The 21567-nt window shown below is 34.6% G+C and overlaps 1 long non-coding RNA gene across 1 annotated transcript in view; it reads left to right on the forward strand.

Moving 5' to 3' along the window:
• The first annotated feature begins 4286 nt into the window (after nt 1-4286).
• The window catches only part of LOC140614430 (uncharacterized), an 86132-nt gene continuing 68851 nt past the window's right edge, over nt 4287-21567 (forward strand). Inside the window, exon 1 of the long non-coding RNA XR_012015292.1 lies at nt 4287-4367. This is a non-coding gene — a long non-coding RNA (uncharacterized lncRNA). The remainder of the gene's footprint in view (nt 4368-21567) is intronic.

Below are 21567 nucleotides of genomic sequence, written 5' to 3' on the forward strand. Positions count from 1 at the left end.
TTTTCCCTCACAGTGATATTTTAAGGACAATCATCCTTAGTAAAAATGTAAAAATCTAAAGCAAATACTGCATATATGGGCTATACCATAAAGTTAGTTGTCATCTATATTCTGTGCATATTCACCTGGGTTTGTCCTTTCCCTCCTTTCATGCTATAATGCCATATTTTAACAAGTACTGTCAAATGAATTTCCTTTTGAGGAAAACTGACCTGGTTCACTGACTACTTAGTAAGTTGTTTTGCAGACACTTGACATTTTGATTTCACCAAATGTTGGATGACACTTAATATACATTAGTATTAAAGGGAGAACAAATTTGTAAGTCAATTTTGCTTATTAAATGAGCTTATTAAAAAATAAATGAGCTTATTCTGAATTGTAACTGTGTTAGGCTTTTAGATGATTGTAGTAATTCAAACATTTTCTAAAGAAAAAGCATACATGATCAAAGAAAAAAATTATTCCCAGTTATTGGGGGAGAAATGAAAATAATATTTAAAAAAAAATAATATTTATTATACATTTGACTCAAGTGTTCTAAGCAAGTTGGTATTTTGACTTTGAATTTTAAATGTAAAAAATGAAAAATACAACACAGAAACATGATGGAGGAAGGAGAGAAAAAGTTCTTGGGCTTCTCTTCAATATCCTGCTTACTTCACTGAAAATATCCCCCAAATAAAAATAAGACCAAAGAAGAGCACTGTATTTGTTAAAGAACTATAATTTCGAGACACTTGTATGGTTCAGTGGTTGAGCGTCTGCCTTTGGCTCAGGTCATGATCCCGGGGTCCTGGGAGCGAGTCCTGCATTGGGCTTTTCTGCAGGGAATCTACTTCTCCCCCTGCCTCGTCTCTGCCTCTCTCTCTGTGTCTCTCATGAATAAATATGTAAAATCTTTTTTAAAAAACAAACTATAATTTCAAGACAATTAACTTAGCTACTCTTCATAGTTTGGTCCTTCGACCTCTTCTATATGGAAATTATGTAGCCATAGTAGAGCACAGAACATGTATTTCCTTTGAAATGTTCATATTTGTTAAAATGTTTAGGATGCAATTAGCTTAATTTCTGATAACATTTTAACTTAAAAAAACTAAGGTGTCACAGCAGAGAGAATGAATCCAGTTAAAAATAATATCTTAATGGCATCCCGGGTGGCTCAGCAGTTTAGCGCTGCCTTCAGCCCAGGGCCTGATCCTGGAGACCTGGGATCGAGTCCCACATCAGGCTCCCTGCATGGAGCCTGCTTCTCCCTCTGCCTGTGTCTCTGCCTCTCTCTCTCTGTTTCTCATGAATAAATAAATAAAATCTTTAAAAATAATAATAATAATAATATCTTAAACAGTAATGCCATCCAAACCTATGCCTTTACACCTCTTATCACTTTTCATCAGTATATAGTGATTCATGAAAGTAATGGGAAATTACAAGTAGAAAATAGAAAGGAAGTGAAGAATGTAGTGATAAAAGGGGAATACCTTTGAAGAAAGGTGAACCTGGCATACTACACATAGGAGCATAGAATCGCTACTTACTTACATTCTTTTTAATTTTGTTTACTATTACCTTATGGCCATATACAACTGAAAAAAATCTTTATAGTACATATTATACCTGTCCAAATAGAGACATTAGCCATATTTTCTCCTAAAATAAAAATTGTCTCAAGTTGGCTTTTTTCCTCCTTTTCCTTGAGATGCTATAGATTTCTGTCAATTTCTATTAAAAGAACTCTCATGTGTTCCATCTCTATTGCTTTATTTTTTATAAAAAAAATAGCGGGAAGAAAACCAGTCTAAATATTTGAGGGATGGTGACTTTGGAATTATAAATGGTACAACATTTGACTTAGAGAAATATGAAATATGAACATTTGAAAATATGAGCCAAGCACTATGCTAAGTGCCATAAGGAATTCAACACAATGCAGTGAATATTTTCTGAGCGCCTGCTCTAAGCAGAGGTCCTAGGGACAACAAAGAATAGCAGGGTCAAGGTCTCACAGAGACTTTAATCTAGTTGGAGAAGACAGACAATAAACAAATACACAACCCCAGCCTAGTGCTGAGTGAGACATAGGAAAATCTAAAAAGGTGATGTAATAGAGAATGACTGAATGGCTTCTTATAATCACTTGAAGAGGTGACATTTAAGTTAGCATATGAATGATAAGGAGCCAGCCAGGTGAAGGTCAGAGTGAGGACCAGTACATATGTGTGAGTCAACTTTGCCTAGTAAATAAGCATATTTATAATTTGAAATGCATGAGGCTTTCTGGTGATGCTTGTCATTTAAACATTACTACTGATATTTTTATTTGAGAAAATGCTCATGTGACCAACTATGGATAAAGTAGCTTCTGCAAAATCCCTAAACAGACCTCAGCTCAGCAACTTTGACAATATCTAAAGAAAGCCTCTGTCACAAAACTATGCTAGGCAAGGGGGCCACGGGAGAGGTTTGAGTTTCAGAGTAAAGAAAGTAGATCATGTAGAGCTTGTAAGCCAGGATAATGAGTTAAGATTTTGTTCTAACTTTGAAAAGAAAATGCTGGAGTTTTTAGAACAGAGAAGTGACATGATCTGATTTACATTTTAAAATATTGCCTTGTCTGCTTTATGGAAATTTGTGTTGCTGGGATGAAAGGTTGGAGCAAGGAGATGAGTTAGGAGGATATTTGAGAGGATAGTTGGGTTTTTTAGTAGAATAGAATAGAAAGGAATGGAACAAATAAGGAGGAGATAGGGAAGATCCAAAATTCCATATTATCCAACACATATTTAAGATGATCTTTACTTATTTATTATTTATATTTTATTTATGTATTTGAGAGAGAGAGAGCACAAGCAGGGGAAGGGGGCAAGGAGAAGGAGAAGCAGGTCTCCTATGGAGCAGAGAGCCCGACATGCACTCAATCTCAGGACCTCAAGATCATGACCTGAGCCAAAGGCAGACACTTAACTGATTGAGCCACTCAGATGCCCCTTAAGTTGCTATTTTTTTTAAAGATTTTATTTATTTATTCATGAGAGACACAGAGAGAGGCAGAGATACAGACAGAGGGAGAAGCAGGCTCCCTGCGGGGAGCCTGATGTGGGACTCCATCCCAGAACCCTGGGATCACAACCTGAGCCAAAGACAGATGCTCAACCTCTGAGCCACCCAGGTGTCCCTAGACAACCTCATTGTCCAATCATATTGTGATGGCAAGGAGGCTGCCCGGTATATGACTGTGGGATTTCTGGGAGCATTTTGTACAATGATGGTGTTTAAAGTCACAGGACTAGATAGAGGCTATAACCTACATCCATTGTGCAGATAGACAGAAACGAGGGTGTGCCCAGGATAAAGCTCTCATTTCTTACAGCCTTTAGAATCAAGGAGGCACTAACCAGGAAGAATTAGAAGCCAATGTTCATGAGACAAGAGGAAAACCAGTGAGTGTGCATCGTTGTGGAAGCCAAGGGATAGGGGTTTCAAGAATGAAAGAATGAGTGCCACAGTTTTAGTCATTTCTCTAGGTGAAGGAGACAGAGAAATGGGGCAGTAGGACAAACAGGGGATGAAGCAGTTTCCTTATAAGGTGGGAAATGTTAAAACATGTATTGATGGGAAGAATTCAGTGGAGGACAGGACATAGGCAGTGTATGAGACAGGATAAGTGGCAAATTAAAAATTTTGAAGATGTAAGAGGTGGTAGCCACAATGCCATCGGAGGCCTTGGTCTTTGAGGGAAACAGGGTATCTGCTGCTTGGCTAAAGGGAGGAGGCTGAAAATATGGGGATCAGACCTGCTCATCCCTTGAGAAACATTTTTAATTATTAAGTTTGTTGCATCTACTAGTTCTATGTTGGCTTTAGTCTCTTCCAAGTACTAAACAGAATTTGAGGAGCCGACCTAAACAGTGGCTGGCGTGTCTCTGTGACTCTTTGTTGTCTTGTGTAACTGGCAACTCCAGAACCTTTGGCCTATGGCAGTGTGGTGGAAGGAATATATCTGGCTCTGCTCCGCCCTGCACACAAATTTGCAGTTGTTGGAAAACCACTGTTTCCTAAATGCCTTTGCTTCTTTATTCTCAAAGATTTTTAACAGGCAGACATTTTCAACTCACAGGTCTTTTGCTTGTGACAGAGATGAATAAACACAAGTAAGAGTCAAACAAAGAAACAAAAAACGATTTTGAGCATTTCCCATCATTTGCTCTCCAGCTGCCTAAGAGAAGGAGGGTTTTTGTTGCTGGGACAGCATTACCAGAATCTGGCTTTGCGGGACTGGAGGGGGTGAGAATAGTGGCAATGTAGAAAAGGTGTCAGAATGGTGTAGAGGCTGTGAAGGGAAACAGGGAGAGAAATCTATAAAGGTGAGTGAAAAGGGAAGAAATAGCAACACCTTGAACCCTGCAGATACTTTTGGGAATTTGCAAGCTGGGGGGAAAAAAAGGAAGGGAGACAGGCAGAGAATACACTGCTGCTAGCATGAGAGGGATTTTGGTAGGGAAGCAAGAGCCTGAGAGCACTCAAAGTGGCTTTTCACCACCTCCCTTGGTAGGAGAGATTTGGGGAGAGAAACTTGTTACTTTGAATGTTTTTAGAGTCATCTTTTTGTTTCTTCTGAATGTGACACTGTGCAGTCTCAAGACCTAGAGGTTTTATTAGGATTAAAATTCAACTGCTTCAGCATTTTCTGATGCACATTTGCACAATGTCAGGCATGGGGCTCAGCGCCCTGAGAGACAAAGGGTAAACTGTCCCACCCTCATCCCTCATCCTCTGGCAGTGCCCTCAAGTGGTAGAAACAGACACGTGCATGCACTGCTAAGTGATCCTAATCAATAGTTCTGGAAATAAAGGCAGAAGTCAAAATATATAAGGTACTGGAGAATTTTCAGAGGTACCATTTTTTTTTGGGGGGGTGTGAGTTCTTTATTCTAACAGTTTCAATTTAAACCAGTATTCGTTGTGAAATATTTGTCCAGATGAGGGAAATGTTCCAAATGGTTATTGATAGATTAGTTCTTGTCTAAATGCATCATTTGAAAACTCTGTTTCAAGTGGTTTAAAATAACCCTAAATACTGTGGACTATGTAATCAGGAAATGAAAATGATCACTTTGGGCCTGATGGTGTTTTTTTTTCTTCATTCTATCCAGAGAATATTTCTGATTATTAGGTTAAGAAGATGTTTTCAGTATTTTAGAGACTAGGACAAGACTCAAAAGATCAATTGCAATTTTGCTTTTAACTTTCAATGAATGTTGGCTATTAACAAGTTCTTGGCCTTGTTTTCAGAAATTTTTTTTGTTTTGTTTTGTTTTCAGAAATTTCTTGTCTGTACTGTCTAATCTGTACATATTTTCTCTTTCCTCTCAAGAGAAGGTTGTAACTAACGCATCTTTATATATTTTGTTCATTGCTTTCTCTTTGTCATTTTGTTTCACTGCTGGATATCTTCTACAAAGAACAGTAGTAGTTGGCATACGGGGTGGCTTAATAAATATCTGTGGCATGAATGGATAAAGTCAATGGAAAAAGTGAGAGACAGACTTTTCTATCCTTCACATTGCCTAGTAGCAGATCCTCAAATATTAAGTGATTTGAATTGATTACCATCAGTTCTAACCAGTTGCGTGAATAGAGATGCACGTCAAAACTAAAGACTGTAACCATCTCTCTTTTACAGTCAATGACTCTCCAGTTGTAATTGGTAGTGTTCATAAGCTCTAGTTTTGCAGCAAAAGTGTCACTGCACCTCAGATTGTCATTTCATCATTGAATATGAGGTTCTCACCTCACTAGCTAGAGAATTTCAGTTGAATTGATCAATATATGCATTTCTAAAATGAGGGAGAGTTGAAGGGAGATCACAATTAGGCAGAGAGCCCTGAGAACAACCTATCAAGGTTTATAACGGTGCTTAAATTCTATCAGGCACACTATAAAACCTATGAAGAAAGTGTTATAAAAAATGATTGGACAAAGGATAGGTATTGAACACAATGATAGAATGACTAAATGTCCTGATATCACCAAACATGATATGGAACATGAAGATTCTGGCTCTAGAAAGTCAAAATTACATTTTAAAAATAAGTACTTGATTTCTAAAGTGTTTTTATAATAAATTTACATTATGAATTAGATATGAAAATCTTAGGGTGGTACAAACATTCAAAAATAAGTGCATGCTAACACATAAAGAAGACTGTCTTTCAAACTGGTGAAAATGGAGAGAAATGATAAAAACAGGTCTCATACCAGCAATCCTAAATTTGATATTCCTAAAACAAATGAATGATCTGACTTGATAAAAATGATTTTATCATTTTTGATTTGAGAAATCATAATCATGATTTGACTTCATAAATGATTTTTATCATTTTATGACTCTTTCATTTAACCATAAATAGTATTGCATGAAGTAATAATACACAGTGATTGGGTTCAGTCATATCGCTTGATTTTCATTTCAAAATATGAACTTTGCAACCTATATCCCAGGTCTCTAGAGCATGAGGATTCCTTTCAATCAAAACTCAGAACACCTTTCACTTACTTGTCAGAGTTCTCAACTTGAAATTTGGTCTCATATGGCAGCTGTCAAAGCTTGACAACTGATATTTCAAAGGGTTGACCTAAGGGACATTACAACCATTTATTTCTATAGGTTCTCTAAAATTCTACCTTTCTAGGAGGGCAGACAGACAGCAAGCCAGGTAACTGGACTCTATTATTCTGTTCATAGAAACACTTTCACTGAACTAGGATTTAGCATTTTGTCTTAAGGCTTATAATTGGTTGACCTAAGAGAAGGTCATATAATGTTATAGGTATCATCTATTGTAGTGTTTATTTATTTATTTATTTATTTATTTATTTATTTATTTTTTATTGTAGTGTTTAGCATGTCTTATACACAGAACCTGCAAGTTAAGTTCCCTTAAAGGTCGAAGATTTTGTTTTCTTTACTTATCCTTTTATTTTTCTTTTCTGCTGAGTTGTGCTTCTTCAGAATAAGGAGTGCGAGCAAAATTAGCCATTTTCTCTTTCGCCTCAGACACTACGAAGCATATTACTGAGTTTTATGTTCCCTTACTTTCTTTTTCCATGCTTAAGATACTACTAACTCTTTTAAAAATTAGGCAAGATTTATTCTCAAAACAGACACAATCTCAATTGAAATTTGTTTACTCAGATTTTGAAATTTGTGTTTCTAATACAGTATTCAACCATATATAAATCAGTATTTGTGTTTGCTAAAATTTATTCAGTATATATAACCACCTACACATCATAACAAAAATCATACTTTATCAATACTGTATCCGTAGTAAGATTATCACCATGAGTACACAGTTTGACATCATGAATTGAGCAAGGTTTTAGATTCTTTAGATAAATCTGTGTTCTGGATTCTCCACGAATTAACAGATTAACTGATCTCATCTTGAGCAACTGACCTAAGCCTTTGTTCCTTTATTTGTAAAATACAAATCAGTAACAGCATCTAACAAAAGTTGCCTCAGACATTCTAAACAATATATGGGAGGTAAGTTGACTGGCATTTTAGAATATAGAGCTTCCCTTTCAATACCATCTACTGTGTTCCATAAATAGTAATAACCATATTTTTTATAAAACCATGCTTTCTAAGCATTAAAATAAAATTTGAAAATTAAGCTTTCTTCTTAGAGTTCTGCAAATTCCTTAAAATCATTTCATTGTTCAAAAAGCAAAATAATGTCATTTTGTAACAGAGTTCTGGTAATTGTAGACATTCATATTCCTGGATCTTTGATAAAGGGATAGTTTATTACTTTATAAATCCACATTTTTAAGGTACTTGGCTCTCTAATGTATCCATCAGTTCACTATTAAAGTGAAATCAGGACATTTCACAGGGCAATATTGTAAAGATTTAATCCTAGTGGGTAGTTTTTTGAAATGTAAGCTTCACAACAGAAGACTTGTGAATGTTTACGATGAAATTAATCAGTATTATATGTATTGGATTTTTTCTTAACATAGAAAGTGAAAATGTCTATTTCCAAAATTTCTTATTTATTTTCAAAGATTTTATTTATTTATTTGAGAGACAGAAAGAGAGCACAAGCAGGGTCTGGAATGGGCAGAGGGAGAGGGAGAAGGAGACTCTGCACTGAGCAGGGAGCTTGACATGGGGCTGGATAGGACTCCCAGATCATGACCTGAGCCAAAGGCAGCCACTTAACTAACAGATTGAGCCATCCAGGTACACATATAAACTTTCTTTAAAACTACATGAGAGGGATGCCTGGGTTGCTCAGCGGTTGGGTGTATGCTTTCAGCTCAGGGAGTGATCCTGGATTTCTAGGATCGAGTCCCACATGGAGCTCCCTTCATGGAGCCTGCTTCTCCCTGTGCCTGTGTCTCTGCCTCTCTCTTTCTGAGTCTCCCATGAATACATAAATAAAATCTTAAAAAAAAAAAAAAACTACATGAGCATATGTTGACATCTGGAGAAAAATACTTTGGAATTAACTTCTGAAACGATATAAATCAATAAAGCAAGTACTCTTTGAGTATTTATAAAGTTAGGCCCTATTCTTATATCTTATATCATTAATGAATGCTTAAAACAACCATTTGAAGCTTATACTGTCATTATTAAGATATTCTCAAATGAAGAAACTGAGGCACAGAGAGATTTTATAATTTGCCCAGAGCCATACACTTTACAGAAAAAGGACTTGGATGAAACCCAAATCTATCTGACTCAGAACTCTGTGCTCTGCAACAGTAAGCTCTAAATACTCAAAAAATATATAGTTGAGCTCTAAAGATAAGACACAGATGAACAAAGGGACTGGAGTATAAGGTCTTGCTGCTGCTACTTTTTTTTTTTTTTTTTTTTTAATTTTTTTTAAGATCTTGCTTCTTCCTCAGTCTGCTAATAACTAGCTGGGGGTTCTTAGGTAAGTTACCTCACCACTCAAAAATTCAGTTCTCTTCTGTATATGATTAGACAGTTGAAACATAAGCTTTCTAAATTCCCATCTGATGTGGTGCATGGGTGGCTCAGTCGGTTAAGTGTCTGCCTTTGGCTCAGGTCATGATCTCAGGGTTCTGGGATCGAGCCCTATGTCAGCTCCCTGCTCAGCAGTGTTTGTTCTTCTTCTTCTGTCCCTCCCCTCTGCTTGTACTCTCATAAATAAATAAATAAATAAATAAATAAATAAATAAATAAATAAATAATTTTTTTAGAAAGTCCCATTTGATTATCAAGCTCTATACATCAGATATCTTTGCTTTTACATCATACCAGCTTGGGGGAAAATGTGGTTATGGAAAACAGTTGCCACGTCTTTTCTCTGGTCTATTCCCAATGTTGGGGATATTGTCTTGTAAAACTCATTTTCAACTTCAAGAGAGTTACAGTTGTCCAGAATCACCACCTCTCACCTCACTTGTTATAGTTGATGCTTCCTGTCTTTATTTCTTTGCCTTTTTGTAATGATTTCAGGTGGCCGAACCCTGTTCAAGGTTCTCTGTCCCTCTCTAATCTCCATAACTGACTATCAAAGAATGCCTGTCAAAACTGCTATATCTATCAACACTAGCACCTGTTTGCCCCAGAAGAAGCCTGATGAAGCAGGGTTTTCTGTTTGTTTTGGTTTTGCTTTATATTTGCAGCCCCTTCTTTCTAGGGTTTAGTCAAATGTGTGCTAGGGAGGGGCACCTGATGGCTGAGTCAGTAGAGCATGTGACTCTTGATCTCAGGGTTGTAGGTTTGAGCCCCATGTTGGGTATGGGATTATTAAGAAACAAAATCTTAAAATATATGTATATATTTTATATATGTGTGTGTGTTTCCTCACATATGCATTAGGGGAAAAGAGTATAAGATGAATGACAGAACTGTCTTGCACTCTAGCCCAAGTCAATTGTCCATGAACTGGTATTTTACACACTCTCTATCCCTTAGTATGAATTTTTATTCCAAATATCCTGATCCTTCCTGTAAATAAGTCCAAAACAAGCCAGTGTCAAAAACTATCCAAATATGCTTAGGACATATCAGTAATAAAATTCTAAAGTGACCACAGTTTGACTAACAAAGGTAGAAAACCACCTGTGTTGTGTAGGCAAAAGACTGTCATAAGCCACTATCCTTCCTGGACTGTTACTATGGTTTAGTGATTCAGAATTTGGGCTAAAGTGTATCTATCCATATGAGGCCAATACACACCAGAAAAGGAATGAATAAAACAGAGTCTAAAAAGTCAATGTAGTATAATAAAAAATTTGTACTTTGGGATTAGATCTTGGTTACCATCCAAGTCTTTCACTTGCTTGGTGGCTTTGACTCATCTGTGCCTCTGGAGTCTCATCTATATAAAATGGGGATGATTTTATATAAGAGAAAGTTGTGAGCTCTATGCTATATAAAATACATAAAGTGTAGAAATACAATAAATTCTGGTTATTATTATTAACAATTTTACAGAGTATAATTTGAGTAGGTAAAAGGAGAAACAAAAGAGATCATATGATTGGACAAGCAAAGTGCATCAGACCCTATTACCATGATATATAACTTCTCTCCTGAGACAGTTTCATAAACTAGTTATCTCTATCATGTTGCTACTGCATGGGGATGATGAAGGTTTTATTTGTATAAAAATTAGCATTAACATAAATCTATATATTGAATACATTTCAAGTCATAAATACCTCCTTTTACATTCCTGTTAAAACTGAAGTGTGTAAACAGTGTAATAATTTGCCAGTACTGATTCGATAAGAACAAAACACAGTATCAGGCCAATTAGTCATACAACAGCAGTGATCCTGTATCTCTAGAGAGAGTACCACCTATTCCCCAGCCTGTCAGGCAGATCGGAGTGCAGCAGTAAAATTCAACACAGAACTATTACATCTCCATGTACCATCTCAGCCACAGGCATTCTTCTTTGAAACTCTTGTCCAAAGGGATGGACATTTGAAAAAGAGGAAAATTTTTTAGTTCTGCGAAATATTAAAAAGCAGTTTGGAAGACTGTCCTAGGAGCTCCTTCTTAAAATATAACTCTAGTATACCTGAAAGCAGCTCCAGTTATGGGGAGAAGACATCTAAGGTGTCAACTGTCTGAGTTCAATTTTTCAAAAGCAAATGCATTAGTGTCTGCAGGCTCTTATAATTTTTGTCTTATTGCTCTATGATTCAGTTATGAATTAATAAAATCTGTACTTCAGGGAGCTGTTGAATATAACTTTTAAAATAAGAGCAACATCCTGTTCAGTTAGCTTTCATTAAAAAATCATCTTTATGATTTATCAAATGTGCCTACAATAATGATTTCCCAAATGCACCGAAATAGAGTATATATGCAATTAACCACAGGAGATGATGCTTTGCAGAATCCTATGAATGTTCTGAATCTAAACTGATTTTTTAACTAAATATTCATATGAAAAAGATTCACTTAAAAAGACAATTTCAATCTGAGCAACATCAGTGAAGCATAAATAAGACCATTATTTCTGCTTTTTGTGTTTGCGAGCCTTGGTATTTCAAATTCTGTGTCTGCACATATAGTACATAAACTCTGTCCTTGGAAAATTTAATATGAATCACAGGCGAATATAGATACTAAGTTTGAAAAAAGATATAGGAAAAAATAGGAAGAAGTCAAAATATCTCTGTTATCATAAAGCCACTCAAAATGTTATTGTTAATGGCTAAAGAAGAATATATTACATCTATATCTCATTTATGAAAATAGATTATTTACTTATGAAACAGCATTGGATACAGATATCCATATTTTCTGTAACAATCTTAATTTTATGTTTTCTATAACTTTGGCTCTATTATATCCTAAATTTTCCAATATTTAGCAAATAAAATCATTTAGTCAGAAGTAGTAATACTTACAAAAATTAGCAAAAGCCAAAGAAAAATGATGGTGTTAATAATTTGAAAATTGGCAAGACAAACTACAAAAATAAATGAAGGTCTATTTTTTCCCTAAATCTGATAAACATGAATTTATAAGATATTGAGGAAAGTCACATGTTTAATATTATTAAAATGCCCATACTACCCAAGGCAATCTATGGATTTAATGCAATCCCTATCAAATTTCTTAACAAACTAGAACAAATAATGCTAAAATTTGCATGTAAATACACACAAAAAGACCCCAAAAGCCAAAGCAATCTTGCAAAAGGAGAATGAAGCTGGAGGTATTACAATCACAGATTTCAAGACATACCACAAAGCTATAGTAATCAAAACAGTATGGTACTAGCACAAAAACAGACATAGAGAGAAACTGAACAGGATAAAGAATCCAGAAATGAACCCATGATTTTATGGCCAATTAATCTACAACAAAGGAGGCAAGAATATACAATGTGGAAGAGTCTCTTCAACAAATAATGTTGGAAAAACTGGATGGCTACATGCAAAAGAATGAAACTGGATCACTTTCTTACCCCGTACACAAAAATAAATTCAAAATGGATTAAAGACTTAATATGAGACCTGAAACCATAAAACTGTAAAAGAGAACACAGGCAGTAATCTCTTTGACGTTAACTGTAGAAATATTTTTCTAGATATGTCTGCTCAGTCAAGGGAAACAAAAGCAAAATTAGACTATTGAGACTATACCAAACTGGAAAGCTTTTACATAACAAAGGAGACTGTCAACGAAACAAGACAACATACTGAATGGGGAAAGGTATTTGCAAATAATATATTCAATAAGGAGTTAATATCCAAAATATATATAGGATTCATACAATTCAATACCCAAAAAACAATCTAATTAAAAATTGGGTGGAAAATAAGAACAGAAATACTTATTCCAAGTAAGACATACACATGGCTGATGGACACACGAAAATATGCTTAACATCTCTAATCATCATGGAAATGCAAATCAAAACCACAGTGAAATTTCACTTTACATCTGTCAGAATGGAAAAAAAAAAAACAACACCCACAATAAATAATGTGTTGCTATGGATGTGGAGACAAAGGAACCCTCCTGCGCTGTTGGTTGGAATGCAAGGTGGTACAGCCACTGTGGAAAGTTTGGAGGGTCCTCAAAAGATTAAAAATAAAAATACCATATGATTAAGTAATCCCACTACTGGGCATTTACCCACAATAAACAAAACCACTAATTCAAATAGATATGTGCACTTCTATGTTTACTGCAGCATATTTACTATAGCTGACATATGGAAGCAATCCAAGTGTACATCCAGAGATAAATGGATAAGGAAGATGTGGTACACATGCAGACATAAAATGGAGTATTATTTAGCCATAAAAATTTAAATCTTTTCATTATAACAACGTGAATGGATCTAGAGAGTACAATCCTAAGTGAAATGAGTCAGAGAAAGACAAATACCATATGATTTCACTCATATGTAGAATTTGAGAATCAGAACAAACAAACAAACAAAAAAGAGAGGCAAATAAAAAAACCAGACTCTTAAATATACAGAACAAACTGGTGATTACCCACAGGGAGATGGGTAGAAGGATGGGTAAAATAGATAAAGGAGATTAAGAGTAAACTTATTTTGATGAGCATTGAGTATGGGATTGTTAAATCATTATACTGTAGACCTGAAACTAATATAACACTGTATGTTAATTATTCATGAATCCAAAATAAATAAAGTAAAACATTAGTATTCGACAACATTTACATTGGAAATAAATAAAACCACCCTGAGTTAAATTTATTATCCTTCCTCTTCTTCCACCCCTACTTCTTTTCCTTTCTCTTTTTGATAAATGTTTTCATCTGCTTTTCTCACCATAATGTCAACTCTTCAGAGGTGGGGATTCCTCTTTTTCGTCATTTCTATTTCCTTCTTGCATTTGATATGATGTATAGAGAAGCCACTCACTAATTTTTGTTGAATAAACATATAGGTAACTGAACAAATTATTTTTTATTGGTTGGTATGCCTACTATGTGTCAGATACTGTACAAGACAATATGTACTTATTTTAATGACAAAAACAATGCAATTCATATACTCCTTCCATTTTATAAATGGGAAAACTGGACTGCAAAAGCTTAACTAACTTGCCCATAATCTCCCATTGCTGGGAAGTAGCATAAGCAAAGTTTGAACTAAGCTCTTTCTACAGCTAAAGCATGCTCATGCACCGGCATATTAAACACATTAAACCTGATCTCCTTTGATCTCCCCATTATGGAAATATAATGAAGTCAAGGGTCTCTATCACAAAATCTTCAGTTTGACCTGCCAAATGCACCAGAATAGAGACATAAATCAGAATAAAGTAAATCATATGGGTGATTGATATGATTCCACATTGACAGAATAACTTAGTTAAAAATATGTTGGTGTCAATTTAAAGGGCTGCCACATGAGGGGAAAAAAATTCATTTCAAATACACATTACTCCAAGAATATTTCAGATGATTCCAAACACTTACATAATATATCAATACAGAATCAAGTAATTTAATAAGAAAGCATAGATAGAGAATTTGATAGAATTGAGAAAAATATTGGTCTGAGAAATGTATACTATTAAGAGTGCATTAGTCAGAGTTTAGCAAGGCAGATAATATTATAAAAATTTGGCCTTCAGAGTAGTGGAAGGAGTTGGGAAAGTTATACAAGAGGGATTCTGAGAATCATAGGAGTTGCTAAATCGCTTCTCAGTTTATATGAAGTGCTAGTGTGAGTTAACAATTTGCCCTCCAGCCAAGACTACCAGGAAAATAACTGTTGCTGCACAAGTTAGCTATTTTACTTATTGCACACCAAGGGGGTGCCCTAGCAAGAGGGTATTAAAAGTGAATTACTGTAAGATTTAGCTTTGTGTTAGGCAGTGTTATGCAAATAGGTATTTACTCTGAAAATAGGGAGAATCCAATGATTTGTATCTTACTAAATCTTTTTGAGAAAAAGGGAAAACTAGTCCAGTGGTAAAAACTATGATTGGCAAAGAGGCAACAATCACTCATATTAGCCAGTATTAAGGGACATTTGATTATTTTTGTAGTTAGGACGATGTTCTTGTTTTCCGTTCAAACGTGATTAAGGAGTGGTCTTGTGTTTGTTTTGATCCACCAGAGTCACAGTGACTTTTTTTTTAAGATTTTATTTATTCATGAGAGACACAGAGACATAGGCAGAGGGAGAAGCAGGCGCCTCACAGGGAGCCTGACGTGGGACTCGATTCCCAGACTGGGATCATGCCCTGAGCCAAAGGCAGATGCACAACCGCTGAGCCACCCAGGCGTCCCACAGTGACCTTCTCTAATGTTGATGTTTATGAAATATTAATGTTAAAGAGGAGAATACCAAGACCTTGCTGTGAGTTCCGAGCCAATTCCCAGATGTTAAAGGCTCTTTTCTCCTTATCCATAGCTTACAGAGAAATCCAAAGCATGACCATGAAGGAAAGTTCATGAAAAAAGTTTAAAGTAGAACTACTACTTCTGTGGTTCTGTGGACAAAAATCTGTTGGTGGATCTGCGCCCTGCTGGAAGTCAGTTGTAGCCATCATCAGACATGAAGTGTGAGAGAGAGCAAAGATGTGTCCAGGCACCACTGTTCTGAGATGGAAAAGTTGTCATTCCGTTTACACAGTAAGAAACTGAGTTATAGAGACCTTAAGTCACTTGCTCGTGGTCACCTACTTCTAACTAGAGGCACCAGGATTCAAAGAAGCAGTCTTGAAAAATCCATAGTCTTAACTACTGGTTTCTGCTAGATCTCAAAACAATAAATGCATTAAAAGATAGAATCACTGGTGCTTGGAAAAATTCCAATAAATGTAAAATATTTTAAAAACTTCTATCCTAGTCTATCAAAAGTTGGGAAGACCACTATTGCAGAGAATGCATTAAGGAGGAGAGCCTTCAGGTATACTGCTGGGCTGGCAATGAGTTACCAAAGTCTTTAGAAGGTCATTGTCCTTATCTGGGCAGTTTACATAACATAGCAACTTTGCCTCTACAAATTGATCTTAAATAAAATAAAAAGCAGTTGAAATAAAAGCATCAGTGTGTAAAGAAAAAGAAAAAAAGCAGATATATGAGTATTTATATTATTGATAATAACATAAAATGGGAAACAATTTGTATGTCCATCAACAGATGAATGAACAACTTGCAATATAAATTCTATCAAGTATTATGCAGCTGTGCAAATAATTAGATTTTTTATATGAATCTAGAAAGATATTTATGATAAATTCATATTTAAAAATGACTCAATGTTCATAGTGAAATCCCATTTTTAAACCAAAACAAGAAATATTTCTCCAAGTATATTGATATTAGCATGAGCAAATAATGGAAGGATACATGCCATACTGTCAACATTGCTAACTTCAGAATAAAGAATGGGAAACGCAAGGAGTGCACCGAAAGAAGCATTATTATTTGTGCTCATCTTTATTTATATTTCTGGATTTTTTAATTTATTATTTTGAGCACATAGAATTTTTGCAACGAAATAAATAAAGAATGCTTCTGAGGAGGATAAAAGAATTTGATATTCCTTAAAAGTTTTTAAAAATTTTTACTGAAGTGGGAATTGATAAAGAAAAAAATTGTTCTGATGAAAAGAATCCTTCACATTAATAGAAATTTTTGTGATGGAATTGGAATCTTATAAAATATTCTAAAACAACTTGATACTGTACAATTTCACTCCATGGAAACCTTTAGGCTTTGCAAATATATAATGATCTCTATAAAAACATAGCAACACAAGAGAAATTTGAGTTGTTATATGTTCACAATATGTACATCTACGTAGAGATAGATATTTTTGTTTTCTCATTTCCTTTCTGTTCCAGCAACTATAAATTTTATGTTGGCCTCAGACTCTACAACAGGTGACTTTAAAAAATAGCTGTAGTCTAAATATGCTTAAGGGAATCAGAATTCTTTTTAGGATGTATCCATTTACAGAACCTAGGGAGGTCCTTTTTTAATGCAATATTTGTATTTTTGACATAGTTCTATTATGAAGACTAACATATAAGATGTTTAACTGGGTAATGATGTGTTCTTTAGGTCACTGCCTCTCAATTTAAAAAATAATGCTCAGTCATACATAATCAGTATTGTATAATATCCATACCTTGCAGCTGCTTGCATAATTAGACACACTGAATAATAGCTATCAAAGGACAGTATTCAGATCACTTCCCTCCAAGAGAAATAGAGAGGGGAGAGAGAGAAAGAGAGAGAGAGAGAGAGAGAGAGAGAGAGAGAGAGAGAGAGAGAAAAGAGAAAGATAACACTTGGAAGCCACTGTGAAAAATTAATTTTCTAAGTATTTTTAATTCCAACATCTGAACTTGTATTTGAGGCACAAGTATTAATATTATGCAAAGTGTGTGTGTGTATAGTACTCAAATATAACCTCCATTTTACTTAAATAAAATTCATCTGATTGAGTGGTACATTTAGTTAAAGTGATAGCCAATTTGGTGAAAATGATAATGGGCCAGGGCGAAAGCTCATTTTAGTAATCTTATGGTTATCTTTGTAATAATATTAAGCCACACAGTGTTTTAAAAGGACCTAACTATAAGTCAAATGTTTTGGCAATTAGACATTGTCATCTCATACATACACCTCTCTTATTTACCTTCTATAATGCCCCTCTAAAAAGCATTAATTTATAAAGTTATAATAATTACAAATGCATTTTCTTTTAAAAATCTATATATGAAGTCACTTTTCAAACATGGAACGCTTGTCATTTGACTGAAACAACCAATTTAACAAATAACGCATGGGGGATTATTAGGTCCTTTGAACATAGAATAGTTAAAATATCAAAAAAGGGTGTTCTACTAGAGCCTAATATATTATAGAGCTGTTGTACTGATAGAACCAGAAGTATATTTGCAAAATATATCCACTGAGAATAACTTCATGTCAAGGGTCAAATTTGCCATACTGTTAAGATTTTAAGGTAACCTTGTCCCATCTGAAATGCAAATACTCTCAGACCTGGTGGCCCATTCATTATGATGGTTCTTGAGCTCTGTTACAAGAGACAGCCAATGAAAATTATCTATTAACCTACTTGAAAAAAGCCATACATAATTAATGTCTGCAGATAAATAGCATTCACATTTTGACAAGGAGCATCAGTGCCAATAACTCTTCCACCCAGACAGTTTTATGTGTCTTCTCTTCACTAATTACCATTTTGGAAAGCTTTCAAGTGATATGTCTTATTATGGTAGAATAGTTTTCTGATAAAGTTCTGATATATGTGTCCTTATTTAAGGTGAATTCTAAGATGGCTGGGGTGAAAGTTAACAAAGTCAAGTGTTTGAATTTATAGATATATCCAGTTTGAAGGACTCCACTTCGTTGAAATATACCTAGAGGCAAGAAGCCCACTACCTATGGATGTTATTTGCTCCTTTAGAATTTAGTATCAAAAGACAACTTATGATGTAGGTGTGAATGCATTTTTCTTAAATATTTTACTCTTTAATGTTCAGAGCTAGTATTTTATCTTCACGCACTTGATTTTTATAACCTCATAAGAGATGGCTACTTGTGTGCAAAGAGATTCCAACATAAGATTAAAATTAAACAGTGACTGAAGGAAAATTTTAAGAAGTTATTTTCCTTTTTAACCTTTGGGAAATAAAACACTTGAGCCATGAATAAGCCATGAATAAGAATGGCCATGAATAAGAATATTTAATTCTGCCCCAAATTTGGCAAAACATGGTTTGTCTATTGCATTCACTTCTTACCTTACCTCTTCAAAATTTATGCCTTTTTCTGAAATGGTTTTTGCAAATCCATTAATGTATCAGATAATAAATCTAGTATAAGTCAGATTGTAGTGTATATTATTCTTTTCGTTGGCTGTTACATTATTCTACTACAAGAAATTCCTAGATACATCTTATTAGTACTTATCTATTTTAGTTTTTCTGATGCTCACAGACAGCTCCTATTGAATCCTATTCTATGGTTTATCCATATCCATATCTATTATCTATTAGTAGGATATGCACATCTTGACAGCTAGACTGAATTCAGCCACCTGAGTACCACTTAATGACACGTCATAAAATGCTTCATAATTTAATGAGATCGTTTCTTGTTTTTATCTTATCATAATGATATATCATAACAATTTATGTTAGATCATTAAAGTGTTGTAGTAGATTCAACTGCAAATCTCAAGTCTGTCAAAATATCAGTTGTTAAAAAGGGTAAGCTGACAGAGTTTCTTATCTTGAAAAAATACAGCCTGAAATGTGGACTATGTCAAGATTCAAGGACATTTTGATTCTTATGAAGAATCAATGATTTTTCATGATTCTTATGAAGGCCAAACGTATCCTAAGAAGTAGTCAAGTACATTTCAAAAGAAAAAAGTTTGATTGCTTTTTTAAATATGATATACTTTATAGAGCTTTATATGTTGATAAAGTCTTTATAAATTCTTGTGGTAATAATTTAAATGACCATAAAGGAAATTATTTCTTTTAGCAATATGCAGGCTTTCTTATATTTCTTAAATATTCCTAATGAATATATATACATATAAATCTATATCAAAATTGATATAAAAAGAAATAACAGGACAATGCTAATTTCATCACTTTGACTTCTATATTCATTCATTCACTGATATCTTGAGTCAGATATCTGACTCACAAATTTTAGTAAACCAAGTAGGAATTTATCTAGCAAGACTTACAGAAACACAATAAATAAGAGCTGTCAAACAAATGAAGAGTGTAAAATGAGCATAATTCTATCTTAATTTTAAAAAAATACAGATAAAGCTAAACAATGTACATTTATTTGTATTTACATAAATTAAAATACTTGCCCAATACAAGATAATGGTTCTATGTGTGGAGAGAAAGGGATGTGTGATGCAGAGTATGGTACCCATATATTTATATAAAATCAAAATTCAGTTTATGTGTATGTGTGTTTTAGATATTCTTTGGTGCAGTTGATATATTTCATAATAAATTTCAAGTAAATTTTCATTAAAATGAAAAACTTGTATTAATGCTATATAATATCTATGATTGATGCTGGCCTACCAGGTGGCCTCAGGATAGCATAGTAGTATTATAACCAGAGAGGTGTGTTAGTTTCTGTTGCAAAATGTTAACACGTTCCTCATTTCCTTTTGAGCCCTAACCATCACTGTCCTTAAAGACTGCTCAAGGTAACTTAAGCCTTCTTTTTAGGACTTCCACAACTACCACACTGTTTGAGCCACCATAATCTCTTACCTAGATTTCTCCATTAGCTCTTTGAGTGTCTCTTTCTACCCTTTCCCTCTCCATTTTATTTCCAGAGCGGAAGCAAAAATAATTCTTTTAAACATTACCAGATTATGTGACTACACTGCTCAAAACCCTCCAAAAGCTCCTCATTCTCCTCAGAAAATATATGAAAATCTTTACAATGGCTATAGAACCAGGAATAACAATCCTTTTTCTATAAAGGACCAGAGAGTAAATATTTTAGGCCTTATAGATCTTTGTTCCAACTATTCAACTCTGCCGTTGTTGTATCACAAAAGCGGCTGTAGGCTATATGTAATCAAATTGGTGTGTCCTGTGTTTCAATAAACTTTATTTACAAAAAGAGTCTACAAGCCAGATTTAGCTCATAGGTTTTTGTTTACTGACTCCTGTCATAGATCATCTGAAACCTTGTCTCTGTGACATCATTTCTTATTATTCTCCTCATTCATACAGCACAAACTAAAGGGCTCCCCAGTGTTACTAAATTACAAAACATAAACCTACTGTAGGGTCTTCATTTGGGTTGTTTCTCTTCTTGGAATACTCTTCTTGTGTATATCCAGTTGGTTAAAATCCTTCATCTTTTCAATTTTTTGCTCATATCACACCCTCTCAATGATACCTAACCTAACAGCCATTATTTAAAATCTCAACTAATCCTCATCCCCAGAACTCTCAATCTCTTGTATCTTGGCTTCCCTTTTTTGACTACTTTTTTTTTTTTAATTCCTTTTATTTGACTACTAAAGAAACTCAATCAGCAGTTCTAAGCTTGATTTGCAAAATTGTGGAACTTTTCACAGTAACGACTATTTCATGACTTTTTCTTGTATAGCTCTGTAGTATTTTTTGTTTGTTTGTTTAAGATTTTATTTATTTATTCATGGGAGACACTGAGAGAGAGAGCCAGAGACAGAAGCAGAGGGAGAAGCAGGCTCCAGACAGGGAGCCCCATGTGGGACTCAATCCCTGAACTGCGGGATTATGCCGAGGCAAAGGCAGTTGCTCAACTGCTGAGCCACCCAGGCCTAACTCTGCAGCATGTTTTATATTCTAAAACAGGTTTATAAAAATGAGATGGTGAATTCCTATGTGTAGCAGTCAACAGAGTAAATATGAATATCAATCTAATGAGATCTGGGTATATTAAAATATCTTAGTAAGAAGTGCATACTGCCAACGAGACTACGTCTATTTACTATTTTTATTTCTAATATATACTATTAGTATATAATTTCAATGAGA

The sequence above is a fragment of the Canis lupus genome, chromosome 22 (assembly GCF_048164855.1).
Source record: "Canis lupus baileyi chromosome 22, mCanLup2.hap1, whole genome shotgun sequence".
In the NCBI taxonomy this organism is placed as follows: Eukaryota; Metazoa; Chordata; class Mammalia; order Carnivora; family Canidae; genus Canis; species Canis lupus.